Consider the following 12,395-nt stretch of genomic DNA (forward strand, 5'->3'; position numbering starts at 1 on the left):
ACGCACGCGAGCGCGCATGCTCTCATCTCTCTCTCTCTCCTCTCTCGCATGCCCACGCCCTCCCTTTGATTTGTGCTCCACATCGTGAGTCGACCAGCCGTTGCTTCTCAGTGTTACAAAGTGAAGGGAGCAACGACCCAACTATCAATCAAGATTGAGAGAGAGAGAGAGAGGGAAAAAAACCCGAACACCTTTCTTCCCGCAAACAGGCACGCTCGCTATTTGTCAGGCGATACACAGCGTCCTCAAGGTCACGTCTGACTGACAGCTGTGCTAGAGCAAATGTTGGACACCTTCGGATGCAGGCTTTACAAATTTGTTTAATGAGGAATTGATTTCTGCTTGCTTTTTTTTTAAGGTGGGGTTGATGGTAGTGGTAGTGGTGGTGGGGGGTGGGTTGTCCCTGGGGTATGGGGAAACAGCAGGTGGTTCAGCTCCATACTAGGAATAATCAGAGGAAGTTCTAGCAAGGAGAGCTGGTTTAGACTGGGAAAAAAAAAAAAAAAAACGTGTTAGATTCCGCTTGTCAGGCAGGATGACTCACAGACGGAGGTGTTTAAACACACATGGCCGTCTGGGCTGCCGCCTGCCACTGCGCCCCGCTGGGCTGCTCAGGGTTTGAACGCAGAGAACTCGTGCGACGCGGATGCCTGCATATCGTTATAGCCTGGGGTCCCGCTAACAGAGCGAGCTCAGTGATCGGGGATGTACGATATGGCAGCATGGATGGAAAACATGTTTCTTTTTGGAGGTTAAGTGAAGTAGAAGTTATTGCATTTTGCATTCAAATCAGATTGAGCTGTCTTGAGTCAGTGTTTTTGCCCCGTTGACACTCAGTTTCAGGTTCAACGTTCAACAACGGAGGCACCAAAACTAATATGCGGTGTTGAAAACACAGTTGCCGAATGATTATGCTGGATTACATGTTTCGGGTTCTCTGATCAGAACATCCCTACTGTTTTGTGTCATGTATGGCCCAATTGCTCTCTTTTCTCCTTCTCTCCATCTCATGCAGATTGTCACACATTTTATACAAAAGTCAGGTCTCTTTCCTCAGTTGACATGTATGTTGACATGTTCTGCCACCTTTCAGATACAGTATGCTGTAACTGAGTACATCTCATCCTACAGGCCATTACTTAGTTTGATGTACAATTAACTATTAACTTGTATTGCCGTAATGTCAATGACATTACAGATCCTACTTACTCTCATAAAGGTCGCGCAAAGCAGGTGTGGGGCAGCAAAAACCTTTGACTGGTGAAATTTGATAAAGATGAAGAGAGGTAGTTAATGTAGGCTACTAGACAGTGAATGTGAATGGGAGAGACATAAGAGCTGTTATCAATAATTGTCTTAGTGGCTATTCTACTGATTATTTTTTTCCCATTAATCACATATTTTGTTTGTTTTATTGTTGTTGCTTCCTGGTTGAGAATTGCACCTTTTCTATTATTCAAAAGTGAATTGACCTGCTTTATATATGTATGTATGTCTTCTTTATTTCTAAATCGATTCTTGCCAAAACTCCTATTCATCTTCTCTTGAATCATGGAAAATACACTTTCCATTCTCCGGCCACTATGCCACAGCATACTGCAAGTCTGAACAGAACTGGGGAAAGAAGGCTTTTAGGCTCTCTGCACCTGCTGCATGGAACACTCCCCAGACAGAACCTAATCTTCCAAAACATTGTACCCCCGAACGGTTTTAAAACGACGGTGAGATCTATTGAATCCAGGTTGTCTGTGTGCAAATGTTTCATCTGATCAAGCCCGGATAGTGAGGAAAATATGAATAAAAGCATGAGGCTGGGCTGAAATAAAGCAGCGGCCCACCAAAGGGGGGAGGTTTAGCAGAACCTAAAAAAAAGGAAAACATTTATTTGTGACCGATGTAGTGAATACAGGATGTTGTTTAACGGGAGGAGAGAGGCGCCTCGACAGAAGTATCGAAATACAATTGATGGATTACAGCCTTATTGATCGCTTAAACACGGGGATTTACCTGCCGTTGACTTGAGATGGAGATAAATCATCATCATCATTCCTATTCTGTAGGTAGTTCCGCTGATAAGGAGGGGGAAAATGCCTACCTGAGAGGATGTCATGAGGGCTAAAGAATGGACTTGCCCTTGCTAGCCTTTCGATAATAACTCATTGGAGATGCGCTCAGGTCTTTTCTAAATGGGTTAATGAAATCTCAGCCTTTACCCAAGTGAGGAAGGAGCTATTGATCCCACGGTGGGTGGAAATCCGATGCCTTCATGCCAATTCAGATTAATCATTAGAAACACTGTATGACATCAGCTCGCATAAAAGAATGGTGATAACACCCTCTCTCTTTAAAAAAAAGAAGAAAAGTATGGAATAATAATAAGGGGAGCGATAGCTCAAAGTCAGAAAACCATTTCAGCCAACCTGGGGGGAAATGAATGTGCTTACCAATCAGTGTAAAGTATTATAAGTGAGATGGTGGGAGGAAAGGGGGCAAACTAATGAAACGACATCTACTTTTATCTGCTGTCTCACTTCACCATTTATCTGGCCAGTGTAGAGGCACTTCATCTCTAGGGACACATCCACGTCTGGAATAGTAATGTGTAATGTATAATGCCGAATGGTGGACGGGTGGTTTGATTCACTGAGAGAACGCTGTATTTATTCTCTGACACAAGCCTCTTTGATTGGCCTGATGGGCTCGGGCTGAGTCATCCAGGAAATCTGCGGTTTGCAGCAATTTATGCCGCGACGAAAATTATTCCGATATTGCTTCCGACAACGAGGATGAAGGGGCGTTTGGTGCTTTGTCTGGAAGGCAGTCAAAAAAATCGTTATGATTGACATGCCTCCGAACCTGAACAACTCGAGGCGTGGATGGCATGTGTCACCGGTGATTTAGAGCCAAAACCCCCTTCCAGAATGAGCCGGGTAACCGGAGCGGACACAAGTCCGGCGGAGGTCGATGTCTTCGCTGTGACATTGTAGACTTTGAGAGCTGCCTGTTTCTCCCGCAGACAGCCCAGGATTTATGGAAATGGCAACGGGAGTGTTGAGACGGATTGGGCCTGATCATTGTCTGTCCCGTGCAGCAATCAGGTGGAACCCCGCAGGGCTGAATTTAAAGCAAATGTGCCCTATAAATCTCCAGGCTTCTCTGGGCAGCCTAATGAAAACTAATAGACAGCCAGTGAAAGGAGCTATCCATTCTGCTGGTTCCCCAGCCCAATAACAGGTTACTTTCCTGTTGGGTGTGTGTATAGGGGTATAACTATATAGTGTTTACAGTACATGTAAGTTTCTCTCTTGGGGAAAGTCACTTAAAATAAGTAAACAAGGCCAGTACCGGGGCGATGCGGTGTAAATATGGATGTGGAGGGCAACCGGCGTAAAATGCTGTAGATAGTGATCTGTTTTGATTTCTAAAAAAAATAAATCTGAGACTCCCCAAATAGTTAGACGACAGCTGTCGGTGTGTGACTTTAATTTGACTTATTACCCTATGATTGCCTTATCGTGCATTTGTTGATTTTGTTGGTGTTTGGCGCACATGTCCTCGATGTTCTGTTCATCTTGGTGTACAGTATGAGGGAGTACGTGGTGCTCGTGAATACAGAGCCCATATTCTTTCATTTGACTGAATTACTTCGCTTCCTCATTCATAATAGCGAACAGATGAGCAAATTAGGCGACAATCTGCAAATTGATCTGTATTCAGCAATGTGGATAATTTCTATATGTGCCCGTTGTGTCTACTCTGCCAATATGGTTTTGTGTGTTATTGCTACAAATTATGCGTGTTCCTCAGTCTACACCAACGGTTCTCAACGTGGGGTCCAAGGACCTGAGGGGGTTCCAGGGGGTCTTAAATGACTAAATTATTATCGAATCTAATCTCTGGGGTCCCAGAGATAAAAAAATCACACCTAGTGTGAAGTGAGCGGTGCTATTTATGAGTTCATTTCATTAAGCGTCCCGCAAAGCTTGGCCAATGTGACCCGGGGCATACAACAAACTTTCGTCCCGGACAAAGCCAGATGTTGGAGCTTAGCTTATTCCAGGAGAACTGCTCAAAAGATATCCTTCTTTGGCCTTGTGGTGATGAGAATTCTCTTATCTTGATTAAAGGAGCTATAGTCAACTTTTTCATTGTAGGGCCGACACTTTGTTTACATCCTAGTCCATAAACTAGAATGTAAACAAAGTGTCGGTCTGACAATGGCCAAAATGATTATTTTATCATTTTACGCTTTTTGTGGTCATTTCTGAATAGAAACACATATATGAAGCTTATTTTTTTATAAAATATTTTTGAAACATTATTTTTATTTTAGCATCCGTTTTTCAAGAAAAAGTTGACTATAGCTCCTTTAACTCCAGCAAAACAGAGCTTTTACTTGCGCCAGCAGAGCACGCAAGTACTGTGTTCGGTGCGGTCTGTATCTGACTGACAATACAAAGGCAGGGCCAATAGCCAATGAGGGCGCAGCTTTCTCTGTGACGTCACCACCAGCCAACAATTGTTGTCACATACCCCACTGTCAGCCGGATACAGCACCGATCACAGTACTTCTGCTGGTGCACATGTAGGCCATATATGTCCGCGATTGCACAAGGAGCAAGTTGGCACCTCGACAGAGAGCAGTCTAGTGCTTCTTTAAACTGTTACTAAATCAGTGAAAATGTCTACACATTTGTTCAAACCGGATACTTTCACTATGTTTGTGTCACTGTTGGAGTCACTGGTTTGTTTGTTGTTTTAGCTTTTTAGAGGGCTGATATTTCTCTGTGCTGTTGGTAGTCATGGCTGCTAGTTCCCAGTTTAGAAGGAAGAGGAAGTCCGCACACTGTTCTAATGCTCCAGCGACACATTTATTTAAGGATGGAAATACAACGTTTCAACCCCAGCGGGTCTTCATCAGGTATGATCTATACCTGATCTATACCTATATGTTGAAACGTTGTATTTCCATCCTTAAATAAATTTGTCGCTGAAGCATTAGAACAGTGTGCGGACTTCCTCTTCTTTCTATGGTGCGTATTTTTGATCCAGCACCTGTAAATGTTTGGACATGTGCGTGCTTCATCGGGATCTACATGCTCACAACGCCTCGCGTTGCGAGGCATTGTGAGCATGTAGATCGTCTATTTTCACAATAGAACCGTGTTTTACAAAATGTAATGCCTCAACTCTGCTCGCCGCTTATTTTGGGGGTTGCGGCCTGAAAAGGTTGAGAACCACTGCTGTACAGTACTGTATAACATCTAATTTGGGGGAACAAGGACTGGGGCCCATGGTGCGCAATCAGCGCATACAGCAGAGCCGTTGGTGGGTGGTTGGTGGGGGAGAGACGGAGAGAGAGATGAGTGAGACGAAGCAGTTGGTTGATCTCAGGCTGCGGATAGGACGCCACGGAGACGTTCCCAAATAGAATGTGACTTTGATTTCTCACCTCATTTCACTCTCAGCTGTCACATCACTTTTCCGCTCAGCTGACGTCTCCTTCACCGCCACCACGCGCCAATATGTGGAACGCTTCTGAAATGAGACAGCTGCTACCTCTGCATGCCGCGCTGTTCCTTGTGACATCATCATCATCATCATCACCCACCATTCAAATGCTCTGTATTAGTATAATTTTTTGGGGGTGGAGGGGGGTGGTGCTCTGCATGAGTCTAGCCGTCTGTAAGAGGGTCGGTCTGTCGGTCTGTGGTTCCGATTAGCACCAAATTATTTGTGCTCACCGCCAGCGTAGGCCACAGAATCGCCTCCACAAACCGTTTTCATGTATGTTTTACACTTAATGGAAGTCATTACTTGCGCCAGTACTGTGTTCGCTGCTGTCGAGTGCACAAGAAGCAAGTTGGCACCTCGACAGTCTAGTTGAGGCTCTGATCTGTCTGAAACCATGCCAACATTTGGAGTCCTACGTCATATGGATGCCATGGATGACTGATGTCACAGGCTGACCACATGAAGTCAATCCATATTTTTTTATGCAAACCTTATTTTATAGTGATTCTCTCTATCCGTTAAAGCAATATCAATCTTCTTATTGTAATGCAATATTTTCAAATACATTTCAAAGTCTAACCACTAAAGCCCTGTTCACTTTCTCTTTTAATCTCGCGTCAAGAGCTTATAGATCGGCTCGTTTTATTTATTTTTCGCCTTTAATGACACACGCCCCTAAAAATAGGGATGTATCATGATGTCACCCTACAGGGTGAAAGCGGTTAATCACCTGCCAAAAGCACAAACTTCAGGTCAGAGTCACATGAAAATAATGAGCGCCTCCGATCCGTCCAGGTGTGGCTCCACTATAGCAGCAGCAGGCAGCCCATCTCTCTGTCTTATCTTTATTTCTTTGTCTCTCCTGTCTTGCTCTCAGTGCCGCTGACCCATTTACCTTTGATTTATGGCTCTCTGTTTAGACCTTGGACTTGTTGTACAGCCTTCCGCTGCACACGGCCTCCACTAGAACCACAACCGCGTCTTCTGAGGGAAACTTGATTTTGGCCTGCAAAAGAAACAATTGTTTTCTTAATAGATTCTTCTAAACTAAACCCTGATGAAGACTGGCAACAGTCGAAACGTTGGTTAAATAAATTATTTGCATCGTGGCTGAAGAGTTGTGCGGCCTCTTCCTTCTCATTCAGTGTTATCTGCGTGGTCAGCACCTCACTCACTTAGGTGTGCGCTCCTCCTTATGTGCTTTCTTTTTTTTTAAATAATTTTTATCCCACGATTTTTGCAACCCATTTTTCATCCAGTGCCAATTGCCTATGTAATCCTGGGCTCTGCTCTCCCTCTGCCTCACCTGGGGAGACAACGGACTGACCTCATGCTTCCTTCTATACATAGTTAGTCCAAGTTGTTTCTTTTCACCTGACAGGGGGGATTTCCCTGGTATGGACGTAGCGCGTGGAAGGAACACGTTATTCCAACCAGTTCCTTTCCCCTCCATCAGGCGCCCCGGCTGGCCAGGGGGAGGCATTATTGAGACCAGGATTACTGCATGTTTTTGTGAGGGTGTCAACCCTAGGAGACACGGGGAGGACATGCAAACTCCACACAGAAAGGCCCTATCGCCGACCCCACCTAGGGTGTGGGCGCTGATGACGGAGGGAGAAACACGCCCCCAGCACCCACAGCGTCCCCCGGCAGGAATCGAACCCAGGACCTTCTAGCTGTGAGGCGAAGCGCTAACCACTACGCCACCGTGCCCCCGCTTATGTGCTTTCTTAATAGATTCTTCTGTCATGTATTCTTATGTTTTTTCATTACTCAGTGAATCTATGCAATTCATTTAGACCACATAATGGCGTCAGAATCACTTGTTACTCAAGTACAAAAATGTGAATAAAAAACCCAAATAGACGTATATAAATTGCTTGATGTGCAACCCAACATAAAAAAATAAAAAAAAACACGAAACTGATTGTTTTATTACAAAAACGTAATTTGATCATTCTTTTGTTGATCGATTAATTGATTACTCTATTGATAATCTAGCCCCTAGCTGATATTTACAAAAAAAAAACTGATTTACACTGATTTGCCATACTGCTCATTGTTCTCATGGGCTCATCACATTTGCTCAAATAATGTTCACACTGCAAAGGCCAAAGTAAAAAAAAACAGAAAAAAAACGATGGTATTTCTGTATAATTATACTGCAGAGAATTTCTCATGGAAACCTTTTCTTTTCACATTAATATGTGGAAGGACGCATTGTCGCATAGGCCATGGTATTCAGACAACCTTCCCCTGGGCTATATGTGGACACTTCATGTTGAGATGTGTTTACAGCACCTGCAATGGTGTCAGGCCAAGCCGCCAAGGTGTCCCTGTCCCTGATGGAAATTGCTGAGAAAAAGAACCAACAACAACAGTAACAAATAGCTCTTTTCCTTCATAGCCCCAAATCCCCTGTGCACCCCTGACCACATGAATAAGATATGTGTGTCATTTTGAAACCCCATCCCTGTCATTGCTCTCTCAAGCATCTCCTTGTCCTGAATCACCAGGGACGGGGGGGACGGACGGACACTGAACCCGAGCCCCCTGGCCAGGCTGACCTGTCCAGAGGATGAACTCACACTGCAGTCAGTCAGTCAGTCACACACACCGGGAGGCCATAGATTTATTAGCCATTGGGGACAGATCAGCAACAGTATCTACTCCAGCCTTCCGTTTGAGAGAGTATATCGGACACATTCTCCCACTGGCTTGCTCTGTAATGCTGCATGCGTTCACTCACACACACACACACACACACACACACACACACACACACACACACACACACACACACACACACACACACACACACACACACACACACCAGCGCTGGCAAAAGCTCCAAAATGACCCAAGGGTCGTCGGCTACAACGTTGCCGAGTCGCTGTTTAAAATGTTGGTCAACGACGTCATCAAGAATGCATCTGTGTGACGAGCGAGAAGAACGTCAAGGAAAATATAATTGCTCGCAATGCTCGGATTAAATGGATGACGGAGATAATTTGTTTTTCCACCATTAAAAGCGGGAAAGGAGTGGAGGAGAGAGAATGTGAGGGGAAATGGTGAAACAAAACCATTATGATTAATTGATGCCTCAGTGCGTCATTCAGAAGAAAAAAGTCGAAGCCCACTCAACTTTATTTTGTAACATTTTCAAGGCCTTTTCAAAGATCTTCACATTTGTTTTGAAAATAGCGGATATGGGAAATATGCAAGAGTCGGATATCAGTTTGTATCTTTAATTATGTCGCTGACTTCCATTGAAAAATGGCTTCATTGTCATTTTGTACAGCTGCTAGTGTTAACACAGCATTAGGATGCTGCATGTTCGGACTGGCAGCTGAATTTTTGGGCTATCCACATTTTTATGAAGCAACGGCAAACAGCAGTTTGAAATGTGATTAAAGTCTGATTTCTAAAGACGTGTCTTAGTCTTCGACAGAGTAAAAGTTAAGCATTACTCATGAATACACAAATCTGATCACTCACATAACAGTCGGCTCCACAGATCAAATCTGAGAAACAAATTGGATTTGCCTGCGGTCTGAGAAAGCCTCATTAGCCATCGGGGACAGCTCTGCAACAGAAGATACTCCGGCCTTCTGTTGAGAGTGTATCAGACTCATCCGATAGGCCAAGTTATGTAAGAGACACGATTAAAACCCCCTGACCTTGTGAGGTTTGATGAGATAAGCGTAGACGTGGAACTCTCTCTCTACTCTATCTTCCAAACCCCTCTGGCACGGTGAGGTTGTAGAGCCCGGCCGATGCCAGATTTTGGGGTCCAATGTCGATCCCAAGTTTGGAGAGTCCTCCTTGACCAGTGGTTCACAAACCTTTACATTCCAAGGTCTCCACTTAACTCTGACAGTGTACAAATGGAACCAAATGAACCCTAACGGGTTCATTTGGTTCCATTTGTACACTGTCAGAGTTACAGACTTGTAAGGGTCAATTTAGACCCTCCTAAAGGAACCCAGAGAGTCCCTGGAATCCACTTTGACAACCACTTTAGAGCAGCCATTTACAAACTTGTAGAGCATGTAGATCTGCAATTTTTGGAACAATTTTGTTTTTAAACAAAAAAAAAAAAAAAACTTTAATATGTTCGCCTATAACTGCTTGCCCAAAATAGGGACAGCAGGTTGAAAGTTGATTAAAATCAGAACACATCGGCTAGTGCTACACATCGCCAATAGCCTACCGATATTGTAGAAAATGTAATGGTCGATGTATTCGGTTTGTCTCTAGTGAGGTTACATGCCACCTGCTTGGCTGGTAGACGCTGACCAGAGTTGAGCCGTTTTGGCAGTTCAGACCATCTCGATGAGACAGCTGGGGTACTGGTAACTGGTCTCCAATGTTTCATCAACACATTCATGTGTTATTCATTTCTTTCCCCTTTTCCTTATTTGGTGGCATCACGGCCGGAGGCCTCTTAATGACTGTTGAATCAGCACGGTCGTATTCAGTATTCAGGCGCAGACCAGAGCTTTTCACCCCAATAAACTGTAGCGCTCATTATTCTTGGGGCACCCCTCAGCTGGGCTCAGTACCCGGGTTAAAAAACGTACGTATATCCCTCGCCGGGGCAGCATCCTCGGGAGCGGCAGCCCCGCGCTTATAATCAAATTCTCATGGAGCCCGGGAAAAAGAAAACATCATAAAAATCTGTTCAATAATTCAAATAGCAAATATAATATTACCAGGCTTTGTTTATAAATTCCACCCCATGCCACCCGCACACAAACACTTTTTTTCCTTTTGCCCTAGAGCGCAACTGGTCCATCAGCAGCAGAATTTGGAGAGAGAGGCCTGGCAGCCACAATATTTTAAAGGAAAGGGGTCCGATTCTTGGTGCTTCTCCAATATAAGTGTAAATACAGGCACCTGGGTTATGAATAATGTAGAGAGAGTGTCCTTGATATTCATGGAAGGGGGGCAGTGGTGGAGAGGAACTACTGTAAGTACATTTACTCTAGTGCTGCACTTAAGTACAATTTTGAGGTGCTTTACTTTTATTACACATTTTTAACATGTTTTTTTTTTTGCTATTAGTTATTTAGCAGATTTTGATTATTATTATAAAACAGGGGTCTTCAACAGGGGGTCCGGGACCCCTAGGGGGTCCTCAGAGTTACTACAGGGGGTCCTCCAAATCTTCTATTATTATATTCTGAGAACTTAAGCCAAATGTGAGCTTGTAGATCGGCTATTTTCGGCAAAGAGGTTTGGTGTAGATGGGAAAAAGAGCAGACTAAGAACTGAGTGAAAGGTCAAGTTTATTAAGTATTGATGTTTCAAGTGGTTAAATATCTGAAAACACACATTTACATGATGATTTTGCTGTCAAACAATGAAACTGTACAGAATCTATGAACAGGTTGCGGGGGTCCCTGCTTCATCTGTCTCTCAACTAAGGGGTCCTTGGCCTGAAAATGTTGAAGACCCCTGTTATAAAACATACACTAACCAATTAAGCCCTATTTTATACTATACTATTCGGACATATAGTTGATGTGCAATGCGTTGTGCTTGTAGATTTCGGACACATTTTGGAAGTGAGACAGGATACCTTTGGTACCTTTGGTTCTTATAGGTAGTGAATGTGATATCTTTGGTCAAAACAAAAGTTTTTTGGGGGAGGTTAAAAGCCTAAAGCCCTAGGCAATATTCTGATGTTTCCAGCTCTTTAGTATATAGAAAACACATTTTCGCAGGTGGGCTGCAAATGTCATCCAATCAGGAGAGAGTACCACTTTTCACCTTAAATTGTATAGTTTTCCAGTTCCAATTTTGTCTGCTCATTTCTTCGTGAGATTTTTCACTTTTCTTTATCCTGTATCTTTAATGTTCTCTCTGCTTTCTGTTTACTCAACCAGCTGGAGAGATTTGAACATTTTGCCACTCAAAAACAAAGGGGTCCAGTTGACGACCTCTCCCTTAACTTGTCTTTGCCCGCTGGTTTATTTGTGTGGCTGCCTATCAAGAGGTGAGACTGCGGGTGAGGCAGTCACTCCGCTCGTGTCTTTATTCATAATCCTGCAAGGCTTTGAGGTGCGAAATCTAAAAGCCCTGCTAGAGAAGGAGCTGTTAACAGTTTGTGACTGTGAATAAATATTGTTTCTGTTGCCTCGCGTGTTTGTTTGTACACTTTCTAAAAGGAGCCCTGGCATGCCTCAATACAGTATAATTGCCCTCTATAACTAAGCATTTAAATTAAAAACACCTTCAATATTTTATTTAATTTAGAATTAGTTTGTCTTTTACTCAATAGGGAAAACTGTCGCAAATATATTAATATTAGTGCCGATCCCTTGATGTCGCGCGAAATATACTGTATATACAGTAAAGCTGGCCTGGCTACCTTCGGTCCGGTGAAAAACCCTGGCACGGGTGAAGTCGCCGATTCATCATCATCGCGCATCCACGTGCACGCAATAGTGATCCCATCCCATAGAAACCAACGGTCTTTCTCATGTTTACAGTCCATTTTCTCCAAAAAACACTTTTGATGCCAAGGATGGCATTGGATTCTCGCTAAAATAGCACAAGCATGAAGGCATCCATCTTGGATCATTCTTTACGTTTCGGACCGGAAGTGGTCACGGGTGAATCTTGGAACATCGTCAAGTGGGAATTGTGAGCTCGATCTACTTCCGGCCTTCAAAATAAGAGACTGGCCCCGGACGGAGAAAGCGACCGGCACCCTGAACAATTAACCCTTTCATGTCGGCGGCACAAAATCGGTTAAGGCAGATACAGGCTGAAACAATGATGATGTTCTAGAGTAGTGAAGTGTGATGTAATTTACACATCCTACCTGGTTCGCGGTTTTCTTCCCCCATTCTGAATTCCCATAGACCTTTTTC

The sequence above is a fragment of the Nannobrachium achirus genome, assembly GCF_963921795.1.
Source record: "Nannobrachium achirus genome assembly, chromosome: 17".
NCBI classification, from domain to species: Eukaryota; Metazoa; Chordata; class Actinopteri; order Myctophiformes; family Myctophidae; genus Nannobrachium; species Nannobrachium achirus.